Raw genomic sequence first — 16,078 nt, 5'->3', positions numbered from 1 at the left:
AATTCTTAAAAAAAAAAAAAAAAAGACATCCCTTAGACAGAACCGGCAGAGACAGGATAAGACAAAGAAAAATGACAGTGTAGTTCTCTAAGAAAACAAAACCCAATTCCAAATGCTGCCCATCAGCTCAAGCCATTCATCTTCCCTGTACTTTCCTGTCATCTTATTTTATTTCAATCGAAAATCCACCTGGCAGGGATATACCTTTTGAATGATCCCGATCGCTCTGGTAGACCCAATTGCTGTCCTGTGATTTTAAGCTCTGTGATTCTTAATAAAATGGAAGGGAAAGGAAGATCCAAGCAAGGGAGTGACAAATTAGGAGAAATGTCACCGGAGGTTTATTGGTGCAAACAGAAAGTGTTTGGGGCAAGACAAACAAGAACACACATGTTTAACTAATTACTAGAAGGCCAAGATATTTATTTTTATTCAAAGATACGATGCATATGTAATATGTATTCAACAATGAAGGGGTATTAACTTTTTCCACTGGGATTCAGATGTCTTAAGAGCATATGCAAAAATTCATATTTATCAATCAAAAATCAAAGGGAATTTCTACTTTGTTTCCTTCCTAATTTTGTTTCTTTGATGCGAGAACTCTAAGGCTAGCTTCTAGGATTAGTATATATGGCATTTAGCCTAATGCCTTACTCAGTAATTATTCATCAAAGCTATTTACAAAGGACTGCTTCTACGCATAAAAACAGCTAGGCAAAGGTTAACTAAAATTGTGCTCTTTCTCAGAAAAATTATTACTATATAAAAATTAGATATACTCTTACATTTTTAGATTATAGGGAGCTAAGCTGTAGACAATTGCTTATTTGTAACTCAAAATCTGAGCACATTATTTCATGTGGTTCCTCTGATACAATAGTGGTGCCGCAGTTTAGTAACTAAATATTTAGTGGCAAAAAGCAAGGAAAGAGGTATGTCTAAGAGGAATATCTCCACAGAGAAGGGGTGTTTAGCTCACACACTGCCTCAAGGAGTAAAAGCTTCAACTAAGTGAAATCCTGACAAGGAGAAAACTGACAGGCTGAAGAATTAGCATGTGGAAAAGCAAGAAGCATGACAAGCGCAGTGCATTCCAGGAAGCACAGTGTTGAGCGTGATAGAGAAAAGGCGGCATGTGGAGGTGACGCTGGAGAAGGAGGGAGCAGTAGGATCCCCGAAGTGGGATTCCCTAACCAAGGACCTTGATGCATTTAAATCGCAAAGGCCCCTTCTGGTGGCACAATGAATTAAAGGGCAGCTGCAAAGCTAGACCCAACATGAATTTGATCCCTCAGCCAGGGAGGTGACCCACATGGTGCAGCAGACCTTTCCTGTCTCGCCGGCTGCTCCCCTCAGCAGTTTACTTTGTGGATCTGCCTGTTCTGCTTCCCACTCTGTCTCTGGTGAATCCTCTCATTCCTCCCTCCCCACACCTCTGGCCTATACCCCCAGTAGTTGAAGCATAAATAAGTAAATCTTAAAAAAAAAAAAAATCACAAAACTGATCCCTTCTGATTGCATTTTAGCACAATCACCTGGCAGCAGACGCTGGGTTGCCGATGTCGGTCTCTGGTACAAGAAGCTAACAACTGCCTACCTGAGAAGGGCTGTTCTTTTGTATGGCTCAGTGTGACATCAGTAGATATTTCCAAGTTTATTCTTCAGTACTATGCCAAGAGCACCAGATAATCTATTTGAATTCAGCTATAGACAAATACATAATGTCTAGATAGGAGGTATAAGGAAATTCTTACCAGTTACCCTCTATTTTCTGAGATGTAGGTAGCAAGGTCATCACAAGGCTGAGGGTTGATAGTGTTTGGGTTCTTCTTTAAAAATATCCACCAAGTCACAGTAAGAAACTGTTCTCTCATTCATGGAAAGACAACTTGAGGATTTCAGTGACGATTACTTCAAAGTTATCCTTGGGTCCTCCTGTGGGCAGTCAGAATCCTAAAACCTTGATGAGCACCCGAGGGTACTGATACTGTGACAGTGAAAATGCAGAAGGCCTAAGGAACCTATTCTTCACCTCACTATTAAGTTGACTTATTTATTGTCCAAAATTGCTGACATGACAGACATTCAACTTCAAAAGCAGCAATCTTACATACTTTAACTTAAGAATGTTTTATACATACGTGTGCACGCACACACTGTAAAGTCTTAAATATTTTGAGAAATTAAATAGCCTGAGAGAGCTGCAGACAAGCTCAGCTGGAAGGGGTGGGAGTCCCTGTGTTTTCCACGCTCCCTCACTGAGAGTGCTGACGATGATCCGTTGCCAACGATTTCTCTTAACCAAGCTCTACTCGGGCTCCTCTGAGCTCTTTTCAACCACACCTGGACTTTTGGGCTTCTGTGTTCATCTGTGCATGTTCAATTTTAGCAAGAATTCTGCATTTCAGACAGAACTCCCCCCTTCACTATCTGATTGCTCACCGTCCAATCATGTCCAGTAATGACCCTACTAGGTCTGTTTAGCCGCCAGCTCTTCCTTACTCTGATGTTTTCTCTCAGTAACTGCCCGTCCACTGCACCCTCCCTGTTGGCCCTCACTGAGGAAGCTTCTTTTATTTGTAAGATTCCGAGTTGAGGCTGATCTTTCTGCTTTCCTGCATGATCCCACTGTAGTGGTCCCTATACCTATCCTGATAGTGACTCCAGTCTACTTTATTGTTCTTTAACAAGTGTGATCAATACTTTCCTTTAACACTGCCAACCATGAAAAAGCGCAGCCAGCCCCACTGCCAATCTCTACATCCCCAGAGAAAATCACACGCTCTTGATTAATTGTTCCCTACTCTTAACTGCCACCTACACTCCTCACTGTGGGGCTCAACATCAGCCAAGGATATTGCACCTCCACCTACCCTCGTTTGGCCCTCCTAGCCCTGTGTATCCAACTCTAATTTTTGACAAAAGCTGGACAAAATCCATCGTGCCACTGATGTCTGTTCCACAGGTGCTTGTGAGCCTTAGGCCATCTGTCACTTTCCAAATCTTAACTTCCCACCTCCTTCTGCCTCATACACTACATGTCCCTTGCCTCCCCTTCCTTCCAGATGTTTCCAAAGTGCTCTCAAGAACTCCCTCTCGGATCAGCCACCTGAAGTGGGTGGGAAAGTGGGTCTGGATTAGGTGTGTATAGACTTAAACAGGCTCACTGTGGCGATAGGTCTAAGATGTGTTTCCCAGCCCATCTTTATGAGAAGTTATTTTTACATTTGAGGTTGACTGGGGGTCTGATTCCCCCTGCAGGAGAAAGATTATAACTGGCATGTCACTGATCCAATGGCAAAATGCAAGAATGCACTGACACCCCTCCCCTCCTGCCATGGTCTATCTTAAACTCCCTACACTTCCCTCCCCTTAGTCTGATTAAAGTGCATGCTCATCTTTATATTTGTTATCTGAAAAATACCCCTTTCTCTTTCATTAAAAACACATAATTTGATAAAAGGGCCAAATCTGTGATTGCCTACCTAAGGAAAGATTAAATCTAGATTAAAGATGAAATCTTCCCTCATTGGAGAAACAGAAAAATAGGCAGATGGACAGAGACACAAATAGGAACTGAAAAGTAACTTTTTCTGCCAGAGTCTTGTATTTTTAGATAATATTCTCCAGCTTCACACCATCTACTTAATGACGAGTGGTTTCACAATTTCCTGAAGTTTTGCCTTTCAGTTAAACACTGAGCCCGGGAGCCAAGCGGGGCTTTCTTTTTTCCCAGTGGATTCTCTATTTTCAAGTACTCTGTGGCTCAGTCAAAGATCACCTTCTAGAATGGTGAGAAAAGTAGAAGCACAACTTAAATTGGTTCGGGGCTCAAGAGGTCTCAATGTCTAGAGTTCCTAAAACTTTCTGTGGTTGCTAACCGTCTCCTTGGAAATCACTGCCAAGGTGTATAAACATTTTCGAATGAAAAATTCTAAGAAGGCTCTGGATTCCTGGGGACTGTGGAGGGAATAAATCTGCTCATATTCTGGCCAAAGACTTTTCACCAATGCTATCAGAGCCAGTAGGCCTGAAATTGATCCCCATTACTGTTACTAACGTATCAGACTTGAGGGTTCACCCCAAGGGAGTTAACTCCGTCCTGCCTTCCTGCTGTGTCGGCTGTGTGGTGGCGTAAGGAATGGGTGGCAGCTGTGAACGATGCATGGAGTGAGAGTTGCCTGTGGCAGGTGGTTCCTTCAGAGCCTTTTTCCTTTCTAGTCTTCTACTCTACTGTCAATCCTGGCATAGAATTCATCTAACTGGAATCTTATTTGTAATAGAGAAGGCTAGCTGTTTAGCAATATTTATGTTCTGCTTTTCCTTCCACCGAGAACCTCTGCCCAAACTCTTGAGTCTTGGTGTGGCCATGACCTTGAGTTTCAGAGTGTCAAACTATAGGCCATGCCTTTCTGTTTCTGGCTTTGGGCCTAGAACAAAAGTTTTCAGGGGCTAATCCAAAGCTGTATGTGATCAGCTGGGAACAAAGTCAGAAGAGGCTAATGGCCCCCAGAATGCCAGTTTTAACATTTATAATGAAGCTTTGCAGATGCGGCCACCGCCTTGCTCCTGACACTGCTGCAGACAGCAAGCCAGTGGGCCACCTCTCCCCTGAGCTCATTCCCTGAGGCCTGGGAAGAAAGGATTTGGTCATACACATTCCTACTTTCACTGGATTATTCTGGGATTTATGTGATGGTGTGGTGAATTCAAATGCTATTAGTGGCATGTGAATTTCAAGTCTATGGACAGGGAGAAATTTGGTACGAATTTCATCCTGAAGCAAAAAGTTCCTCTTATCTTGTCAAGGCAAATACTGAATCCAGCACCAATGGGTCCCAGCTTTTCATCTGCATGCCCAGGCCCACTGGGTGGAAAGCATGCAGGCCTTGCCACGGATAAATACTGTGAAGTGTGTATAAACAGGGAGCAAGTCTAGGAGTGCTTGGCTCCAGGAACGGCACAATCCAAGAGATCAGCATAGCAGACTATAGGCAAATCCAACAAATTTGACTTTTTTAAAATCTGCATTATAATTTTTAAAAAATTGTGTTTTAGTGAAGTAAACTGGCTTACAACATTGTATACAGTTTAGGAACATAGGTTCACACCTCTTCAGATGGATGTCACCATCACACACCCATCACCCAGCACCCATATTCCTTCTTCTTCTTTACTAATACTTAAGTACCAGACAATTCCTTCAGAAAGCACAACTTGCACCCCCATCTGCTAGAAATCACCTATCATCTCTGGGCTCCCATTGCAGTGCTTCTATTCTTCCTTATGCCTCCCAAGTCTAGCTCAATCACAGTTTAATTTATAAAATCAAAAATAAATAAAAAAAGCATTTAGGAAGAGAAGTATCAAACATACCAGAATGTTCATGTTGGCTCACATCCTTAAGAAGAACCTGTGCTCTTCCAGGCTTTTCCACTTCAAGGAGGGGCAGGCAGTGGTGGTGAGGCCCTAAGGGAAAGAGAAATACAGAAGAGGGTCACTGGGCCACTATGGAAGGAAGAACCCCCACCAATGGAAGCATGTACGGAATCCTTGCAGAAGCAAGAAATAACCTTCTACTGCATTAATCCTTACATACTTCTGTCTCTGTGACCTGGCTTACCTGAAATCATTCAATAGGTTGTTTGTTTGTTTTTTTTAAGATTTATTTATTTATGCATACAGAACTGGGTCACAGGCTAGATGTGCAGGGGTGGTGAGAGGCTTCACCAGAGACAGAGTGGGGAGCAGCATAGGAAGATCGATGAAGTACACTGCTGAGGGGAGCAGTGGCTGGCTCAGGAGAGGTCTGTGGGTCTTGTGGGTCACCTCCCTGGCCAGGGATTGAACTTGCACTGAAGCGTCTGTGGCTAGCTTGCAGTGCTGTGTCCTTACCTGTTGTGCCACCTTAGAAAGATTTTAACATTTCTCTTGTATTTACTCAGGAATATTTTCTCCAAAGAGAAAATAGCCTGGCCCATCTGTATAGAACTTTTCAAGACTCCAGTTTTTGCCGTTCACATTCTCCTAGTGAACGGTTTATTTTGCACAGCCACGCTTATTTTAAAGTTAAGATTCCCTTAAACCTTGATATTCCTTATCTCAAATGTGCTCAGTCACTTTTATTGAACCTGTTTAGGCTGCAAGAATCCAATCCTGAAAGGGAAGGCATCGGGTAGCCACTGCGTTTACTGTCGTAGCTATGACCTCTCAGGCCAAATCACGGCCCTAATTTGTGTTAGTTGCTTAATGACCACCATCTTTGGGGTGTGATTTTGTGGACGTTCAAATGCCAGAGAGAGAGGAGTAGGAGAGCTACAAAGCACAAACCAGGACCCCCTTTATTCAATTAAAGGGCTACTTGTGGCCAAAAGTAGCCTTAGATCTTTTTGCCCAGGACATGGGCTGGATCCATGAATGTGCTAACTACTAACAAGCACTGTATGCAAGACTTCTGTAATTTATGATTTGATTCCATCTTCACAACCACCCTGGGAGGCAGTAGAGAGGGCATTTTCAGTCTGGGATTCCATTTGAAAATGCCGGAGTGTACACATTTAAGGAACTGTGAGCCTAATATTGGTGGCCTGAGTCCACATTGTGTATTAAAGGACATACTGAGTCTTGTCTCCAATATGCCATTTATCCTTAAGACCTGTGGCATCATCTGAGTCGATTTCCAAGGTTCCTTCAGTTGACATGTTTTATGAGCACATTCTGCTGTCTGCTGTCAGAGAAAAAGGTTTCTAAGTCCTCACTGTGCTCAAGGCCTAGGGTCTTTTTCTTTCACTAGCTTTGTCTTCACAACATTGAAAATGGTTCAGGTTTTATTTACTAATGAACCCCTTCTTCATTCCTCTTCACTCAACATTGATTTCATGCTCTTAAATATGTTACATTTGAAGCTGTGATTTTTCCCTGGAATCAAGCCAGGAACCAAGTTAATCTCAGCCCATTACACTACTAATGCTTATCTTCACCTCAGGATGTTTTCCAAAGTACTCAGAAGTCATTATCCCTTTTAGGACCTAGCAGTTTACGAAGTTTCCACTTTGCTTAAAGTTAGTGTGACCATATAATTTACTTCTGCAACCAGGATACTTTCAGTGAGCAAGAAAGTCTAATGAGTAACTACACTAGGACTAGTGGCTGCTGGGAATGTCTCAATTGGGCAATATGTTTACTTAGTTAACAAACACATCTCTTGATAATAAGGGGGTATGTTCTCGTTATCTCTGTTTTTATATCAGCATCAATTATTTTTCTTTTGTAACTCTTATCACAAGGCAGCATTACAAGAACACATTTTACAAAGTACTTTTGAACTATCTGTAGTGCTCACAAGACATTTTATTCCAAATGGTAGTATTTACCACAACATTTACCATATAGTATGTGCATGATCAATGCTTGTTTACTATACAAAGACATCAGACAAATGATTCAAGAAGAGTTTGAGAATGCAAAAGAGAAAATGCCAGAGATTGAGCTGCACTGGCAGATTTTAGACCTAAGTATTGCTGCCTTATAGTTCTGGTATCTGGGATAAGTCTCACCACTGGCACAGCAACTGATTTTCTGCAGACAAACAGTTCATTTCACTGGCATTTCAAAGTGTATTCACAGTGAATCTAAGAATTCACTATGGGAATTCACATGGACTTCTGGAAGCTCCTGGAGCTCCACAGAGGCAGGACTTTGCGGGCAGAACACCGGTCTCAGAGACTACTCATCACCAACACAAGAGCACCACACACTCCTACCAGAGTCAACACTAGTAAGGACGGAGTGGACCGACTCATGCAAATCAGACTCAGAAGAGATGAATTAATGAACTACAATGCCACCTTTAGGTTTTACAAAACAAACTGGGTCATGCTGAGTAGAACATCTCTGTCTGCTGGCCTCATTCCTATGGAGAAATGTGAGTATACGTAAAGGCTTCTTGGGAATTCAGACTCTAGGTATGTAGTTACATGAGCTCAATGATGTCGGAATAAAGCTGAGAGAATGTGGTGTGCTCAGAAGCAAGGCGTAAGACAATGTTAGGCACTTGCAGAACAACTCAGTTCTGCCCTCTGGAGAACCCTCTCTTATACAGAGTCAAGAAGGGCACACATTTCTAATTTTAATGCATGATATAAAAATGTTGGTAATAATAAACTACAGAATGATACACTTTTAACATTTTCAATAAGAAAATGAGAAGTAAAGGGGCAGAAATAACATATCTTCACGACAAGTATATGTCTTGGAAATCCTACATGCTTGACAGAATTAGGATCTAGATTTGAGCCTGGCTTTCCAGTAGCAAGGATAGAGGAAAAACTGATTGATACGTCCTCTCCGGTTTCCATTTATCATCCCCTCCTGCCTGACATGTTACCAAATAACTGAGCAGTTAAGTTATAGCCTGGTTTCAAAAACTGAACTGGACTGAAAGACCAGGCACCGATTTACCTACCACCTCCCAGGGAAGACACTTCTAAGAAGGACGCATTCATTCTTACTTCATTTCAGAGGGTATTTCTTAATTCCAAGCTCTATAAGGTGTGTCCTCTTTGGAAACAGAGTCTTACACACTACTGATTGCGGTAAAGGGATTTCTAGTAATGATAAAGATATGGCACATTCTTAGGTTAAGTGTGATCAACTAAACTTTCTAACATGTAAAGCATAGATTTTTCTTTTTTTAAAGTGAGCACTTTTCCTTCTTTGCAGAGATGTGTTCTCCTATAACTGATAATACCAAGATTCACATTTTTTTTTTTTTTTGGCCGCTGGAGATGCCGCTCGGGAGTCGGCAGGATCCGGCTTAATTTTTTCTTTTTTGGTTTTGGTTTTGGTATTGTTTTATTTTCCCCAACACATCTTAAAAATCACACATGGGCATTTGCTTAGAGTGAAAGTCCCGATAATTTGTCAGTGCCTTAAGTTCCTTCTTAAAACATGGTGTGACCACAAGAAAATAATAGCATGCTATACAGCAATGGCTTAAATCTGAGATCTACTCTATTCATTATGTCCCAGCCAAACGGGCATGTGTCATATTCCTCAGGATTACAATTTGGTTGAAAATTACCCACAGAGAACAGTATTTGGAGAAAGACTTAAATCTTTAATAAATAAAGTCATCACTTAAGTTTGTCATTAGCTGGGATGTGGTAATGGTTTTGATTTAGTGAGTTTGTTGTTATTTGTTTTATTGTGATCTAAGTTATGTTTGAAAAGAGAACTACGAAAAATTCACATCTGTCCCAACTTTATGGTAAGGAATTTCATTAACATACACATCATTAACACACACACACACAAAGACAAAGGAAATTCCAGCAGCAATATAAAGAAAATTCTATGGCACAAACATCTGAAAACACAATAATCTATCATCTACCAAGGTGACATACTGCTAACTTGCCTAGCCAAGGATAAGTAACAATCTTCATAATGCTCACGAATTACATTCAATTAAGCATCAATAATTCCACCCCTCATTAGAGATCATCAGTGTCTAGAAACTAAATCGACAGATGTTGCTAAAATTTTGGCTGGAATTATATAGATGAAATAATACTGGAGTTACAGAAAATTCACGAAGATATTTAGTAAAACATCCATAATCAGCGTAGATTCCCTTTAGGAATTAGTTATTTATGAGGTTTTTTTTTTTTTTTTTTTGTGGTCTCTAGAACATAGTCTTATGAGGGCCAGAATTTGAAAAGATCTTATTTATAAATAATATACCAACTCATGGGCCCAAATTATTACTAAGTTGCTATCCTGATTTAGCAAAAGATGACAGAGCTTGAGAAAGGGACAGAGCTTGAAATTCAAATCTTCAAAGGCCAAGTTCTGAACTATTCTGTTACACAACTATAATAAACACAGAAATGTCCATGGGTATATTTTTGCTAGGACTAGGGTCTTTGGGTTGTGTCATTTTCACAGGGCTTTTCACTTTCAAAGACTAAGATTTACTGTTTCATTGACCAATTTGGAAAATGTACAGAGTCATAGGGTTGACAGGATCAGATAAGAATAGGACAAACACAGTTAAAAATCAGAGGCTTAATTTACTAATAACAGAGGAAGATGTTTAGCACATTAAAAAGAAAGTACAACATAAACTTAAAAACCAAACTCAACAGGAAGTCCTTGTAACAATTTCATTAAAGCAAAACAAGAAACACATGAATGAAAATGAGTTGCAGAATTTCCAAGAGTCACAGTAAAGAACTGCAGAGGTTAGTGATGACACTGGCCAAATATTAGGGTTTCTCGGTTTCTCATAGTCTGGAACATTCAGTTCATGACAGTGTTTAGTATTACTTTCACTTATATTGGGGTGTCCATGCACCCTATGGATAGATATTAGGAAAATCAGAACTCCGTCCAAAAAAAAAACCTGTTTCAGAGTCTCCTTTGAAGTTATTTGCAACTTAGATCTCTGCAAGTGCTGACTAGTCTCTAATTTGCATACCACAGACTAGATTTAGCATTTCAGAACCATTTCCACAGGTGAGGACTCACTGTGCTTACACTGCTGATGCAGCCTGGCTGATGTGCTAGTGGTAACTGGTGCCACAGGAACTGGCCTATGATACAGATATACCACGTCTGTTACAGACTCCGATCACCAACCTGTGTTCATTTTTAATAGAAGTGGGATTAATTAGACAGGAGCTAAGTGTGATTTGCATCGTGAGTACTGGGAGCTGATTCCACAACAAGACAGGGGCAAACTGCTGAAACCAGAATTCCAGGGCTTGTTCCTTGCACGGGCTGTTCATCTGGGAGACAGCCGCGGTCCTGCTCACAATAACAAATCTGCCAGTATGTAACATACAGGGGTCCCAAAGACTGATGCCTTACACTCCACAGCAGAGAAAGGAAGCATGAAATGGTCGCCTGATGGCTGATGACAGACGCTCAACACAGCAATTGATGAGGCATTCTGACACGATTAATTCAGTGTTTGATCAGTGATGCTTAACCCAGACTTCTCTTTCTACCTAAGAGAAATCTGACAAGTTCTTCCTCCTTTACACTGAAGGGTTTCCCTTTTTAGGAAGTGAAAAGTGGATTTAGGAAATAAAGCCTGAGACCTGCCATGGAAAATGTGACTTACAGAAAAGAAGGAGGGGGTAACACAGCATTGTATATATTGGCATGTGTTTGCACTGCCTGTGTATGAATTGTTTGCCTTACTACTATGTAATAAAGGTATTGACTATTGTTAAAGAAAAAAGCTTCTGTTATTTTGCAAACTGAAATTTGAGTCACAAAATCATGTGTGTTTTTTTTTAAAAGATCTTTTTCTTTAAAGATTTATTTATTTATGCATACAAAAACTGGGGTACAGGCCAGAGGTGTGAGGAGTGAGAGGACTCACCAGACACAGAGTGGGGAGCAGAATAGGCAGATCAACTAACATACACTGCTGAGGGGAACAGCAGGTGGGTCTGGAGAGATGCTGTGCCCTGTGGGTCACCTCTGGCCAGGAACTGAACTTGTGCTGCAGTAGCTGCAGACTGCCTCATAGTGTTGTGCTTTAACCACTGTACCACCAGGGAGCACCCTCTAGAGAGGATCTTTTTTTAATGCATACAGAACTGGGATACAGGCTAGAGGTGCAGGGGCCATGAGAAGATTCACCAGAAACAGAGTGGGGAGCAGAACAGGCAGACAGATGAGGTACACTGCTAAGGGGTGCAGAGCAAATGCAACAGGAGAGGTCTGTGGCACCATGTAGGTCACCCCCCTGGCTGGGGATCAAACTGGTGCTGAAGTGGCTGCGGACAGCTTCATAGTGCTGCGCTTTGACCCATTGCGCCACCAGGGAGGGCCCTCTAAAGAGGATCTTAATGAAAAAATAAGGACACGATATATGTGTCATTTAAAGAACTGGTAGATTTATAGAAAAAAATTAGTGACGATGTAGTACAATAATCATCGTGGTGTGAAAGAATCCAGTAAAGCTTAAATGAACTTATTTTTCTATCAGAAGCATGTTAAAGCAAATACAATTTCAAGCAAAGGCATGTAGTGCAATAATAGTTTCATGCCTCAAAGGATAATAAGATAAGATCTGAGTTCAAGGTTGCTCTCTTTAGTCAATAATTAGATTAATTATTTTTCTAAAAAGCAGAATACACAGGAAAGTTTGTCATCCTTCTCAGCAAACTAACTGAAAACCAAATTTGTGGTGCCTAAGTGTAGAGAATGTTTAGATCTATCTTAAATAGGCCTTTCTTCCCACTTGGCTCATGTTCTTTTATCTTTATGCTTTTATGGTAACTGATATATAAATAGTTACCAACCTTTGGTCGTTTATTTACACAAGAGGTTAAAGACTAGCCCAGTGCTTGGTATTGTTAAAATAAGTGTCCCTAAGTTGTTCATTAAATACTGTGGTGACTTCAGGAATATGGTTTAACAAACCACATTAGTGCATAAAAAAGAAAGTACAGGTCTAGGTACTTAGTCTGGGAACATAAATCTAACAGTCTATTTCACAAGAGAGCCTAACACTCAAAGATATTTAAAGACATATAAAGATTTCAATTAGCCAAACTAAGTAACATTGCTTAGAGATGCACCTCCCCCCCCCATCACCATCCTTTACATTCCCTTGATTCTTCCTCTCTCCTCCCTGTTAACCTCAGTGCTCTCACTTTGTCTACTGACGTTTATTGGTTTTTGAAAGAGTTTTACATTTTCAAATTGTCTGCTATATAAACATGCAGTATTTGCTATTATTGTTCTCACTTGCCTTACTACACACAATTCTCTTAAACGCCCTCCATTCTGTTGAAAGACCTCCATTTCATCCTTTCTGATCACTGAATAGTACTCCGTAGTGTGGATATACTACCTCTTCTTGATATAGGCACCTGTTGAGGGACATTTAGGCTGTTTCCATGTCCTAGCTGTTGCAAATAATGCCGCTGAGAATTCTGCGCAATGTGAATTTTTGTGTTGAAGGTTTCATAGCCTTTGGATAGATGCCCCAAAGTGGACTGATGGGTATTCTCATGGGTGTGAGGTGGGTAACCCACTGTGGTTTTAACCTGCGGCTCTCTTAGCAGAAGCAATGACGATTCCTTCATGTCTTTTGATCTCCTGGTTATTCTTTGGTGAACTGTCAGTTCACATCTGTTATCCATTTATTAACTGGGCTGTTTTACCTTGTGAATTTTTAAACATATATTGTATATTATTCACTTATTCGTTATTTATTGTGTATTTTCTCTCACTCTAAAGATGGTGGTCTTTTACACTGTCTTGTATTTCTCTCATGGTATAAATACTTCTTAAGTTGAGGTATTCCCAATTGTTGACTTATTATTATTATTATTTTTTATTTCTTTTGCCACCAACATCTTTATAATTCATATCATGGAACATATTATCACTGTTTTCGTCTATGTAGTTTATTGTTGCAAGTCTTATATCTAAATCTTCTTAAAAAAGATTTATTTATTTAGGGCCCTCCCTGGTGGTGCAGCAGGTTAAAACACAGCATTGAGAAGCTAAGGCCACTTCAGTATGAGTTCGGTCCCCGGCCCAGGAGGTAACCCACATGGCACAGCAGACCTCTCCTGACCCACCTGCTGCTCCCCTCAGCAGCGTACTTCTTCAGTCGGCCTGGTCTGCTCCCCACTCTGTCTCTGGTGAAACCTCTCACCGCCCCTGCGCCTCTGGCCTGTACCCCAGGTCTGTATGCATAAATAAATAAATCTTTAAAAAAAAAGATACATACAGACTTTATCTTAAAAAAAAAAAAAAGATTTATCTATACATACAGAACTGGGATACAGGCCAGAGCCACAGGGGCAGTGAGAGGGTTCACCAGAGACAGAGTGGGGAGCAGAACAGGCAGGTCAAAGAATTACACTGCTGAGAGGAGCAGCAGGAGAGCGAGACAGGAGAGGTCTGTGGTGCCATGTGGCTTATCTCCAGGCCGAGGTCTGAACTCACGCCAAAGCAGCTGCAGCTAGCTTGCAGTGCTGCATCCTAACCCACTGAATCACGAGGGAGGCCTTATATCTAAATCTTTAATTCATCTGGAATTTATTGTTGTATATGAACTTAGAAAGTGATCTAATTTCATTCTAAAAATTTTATGTTGACTTTCCAATTTCCTAGCATCACTCATTAAAGAAATCATCCTTTCTGGATTATATGGTGCTCATTCTTTATCATAGATTATCTGCTGAAAGGTCTGTGAATTCATTCCTAGGTTTCTGATTCTATTCCACTGATCCATATCTCTATTTTTGTGCTAATACCATATCGTTTTCAGTACTATTGCTTTATAGTAAAGTCTGAAATCAGGTAATGTGATGCCGCCATTTCTCATGGGGTTATTTTTGCAATTCAATATCTACTGTTATTTCATATAATTTTTAACATTTTCAATTACTTTCAAAAATGTAATGGGGATTACATTCAATTTATATAACATTTAACATAATAGTTATTTTGATTATATTGATTTTCCTGATCCGTGAGCATCAGATATCCTTCTATTTCCTCATTATATACAATTTTAACCCAATTTGAATCAAAATATTTGGGGCTTATAATTTTTGTCTTTTCCATTATATTCCTTATATTAACCCCATAGACTGGGACTAAATCTTTGGGTGACACTATGATTCATACTACAAAAACTACCATTAGAAATGTGGTAGGCACTGGATGTTCAGAAGTAACTCAGCAATGAAAGAAATTACATTAATTTCTTAGTGCTGCTATAATAATTACATTTGCTAGCTTGCAACAAAACATATTCATTATAACTCTATTATAAAGCAGACATATGACATGGTTTTCACTTGGCTAAACTCAAATCGTAGGCAGGCTGCCATTCCTTCTAAAGGTCCTGGGGGACAGTGTATTCCCTTGCTTTTTAAACTGTGAGAGGTGCCTTTATTTCTTGGCTCCTGGCATTCTCCTCCCTTGTGAAAGCCTGCAACACAGCATTTTCACATCTTTGACTCAGACTGCCCTCTCTACTCACTTTTAAAAATCCATGTGATTACATTGAGCTCACCAGGAAAACCTCAAAAAATAAAATTTACTCGCATCTACTAAATTCTTCCAACTAGGTAGTATTTACTGGCTCCAGGGATTAGAACATGACCATTTTGTGGAGGGAGACAATATTCTGCTTACCAAAGGATTTTTGATAATATTTAGTATTTTGTAAAATTTTGTAGCTTTCCTATGCAAGTATGTTCAGTAATAAAGCTATATATGTTACATTACAAGTAATACAGAAACACATACACTTGAAAGAACTGTAGATAAATCTTAAGATCTTTTGTTCACTTTCTTCCCCCACTTAAGTGTTACCAGAAATAACCACTATTGATCATTTCATTGGTGATCTTTATTCTTTGCTTTAATATGCCCATGTATATTTACATTCTGCTAAAGAAGTATAGTTTGATTTATTGTTTTCTTTTTTTTTCCTTCCTCCCATCCCTTCTCCCCCTTTTTTTTGGGGGGGGGCAGGTTGTTTTGATGTAATTCTTTGGCGTCAAAGATGAGTCCCTTAGTGACATTAAAATTTTTACAATATTTATTCTCCTGCCCCAGAATATGTTTTTTCAGATCTTTATTTTCTTGAGATCTTTATAGGTTTTACATTTGATATTTTTCATGTTTTTGTTGTTATTGTGGATACAGTGAATAGATTTTTTTTCTCCTATTTCTAATGGATTATCACTGAGACAGAAAAAAACCAACTGATTTCTGGTTGATAATATTGCTTTTATAGGTTGATATCTTGATAAATTCTGTAAGTTTGAAGTGTTAATTTATAAACTGATTTTCTCAGGTGTTTGACAGAAACAGTGAATTTATCTGAAAATGATGAAACTTACTATCAGTCATCCTATTTTCCTCTGACTAAAGAACTATATTCTTTAGTCAGCAAATTTAAGATTATGTGTTTACGTCTGAGTGCTATTTAGCTGCATCTCACAAGTTTTGATATGCAGTATTTGATTACTGTTCAATTCTAACATTGCAGTCTACTTTTAAAAACACAGTGGAAAGAAAAGTA

General features: G+C 39.8%; 1 long non-coding RNA gene across 1 annotated transcript in view; it reads right to left on the bottom strand.

The window, feature by feature from the left end:
* Positions 1–16,078, bottom strand: part of LOC105853914 — a 148,490-nt gene that overhangs the window by 104,636 nt on the left and 27,776 nt on the right. Inside the window, exon 2 of the long non-coding RNA XR_001145655.1 lies at positions 5,380–5,472. This is a non-coding gene — a long non-coding RNA (uncharacterized LOC105853914). The remainder of the gene's footprint in view (positions 1–5,379; positions 5,473–16,078) is intronic.

The sequence above is a fragment of the Condylura cristata genome, unplaced genomic scaffold, assembly GCF_000260355.1.
Source record: "Condylura cristata isolate star-nosed mole 26May11 unplaced genomic scaffold, ConCri1.0 scaffold00021, whole genome shotgun sequence".
Taxonomy (NCBI): Eukaryota; Metazoa; Chordata; class Mammalia; order Eulipotyphla; family Talpidae; genus Condylura; species Condylura cristata.
This window is presented reverse-complemented; position numbering and strand designations above follow the sequence as displayed.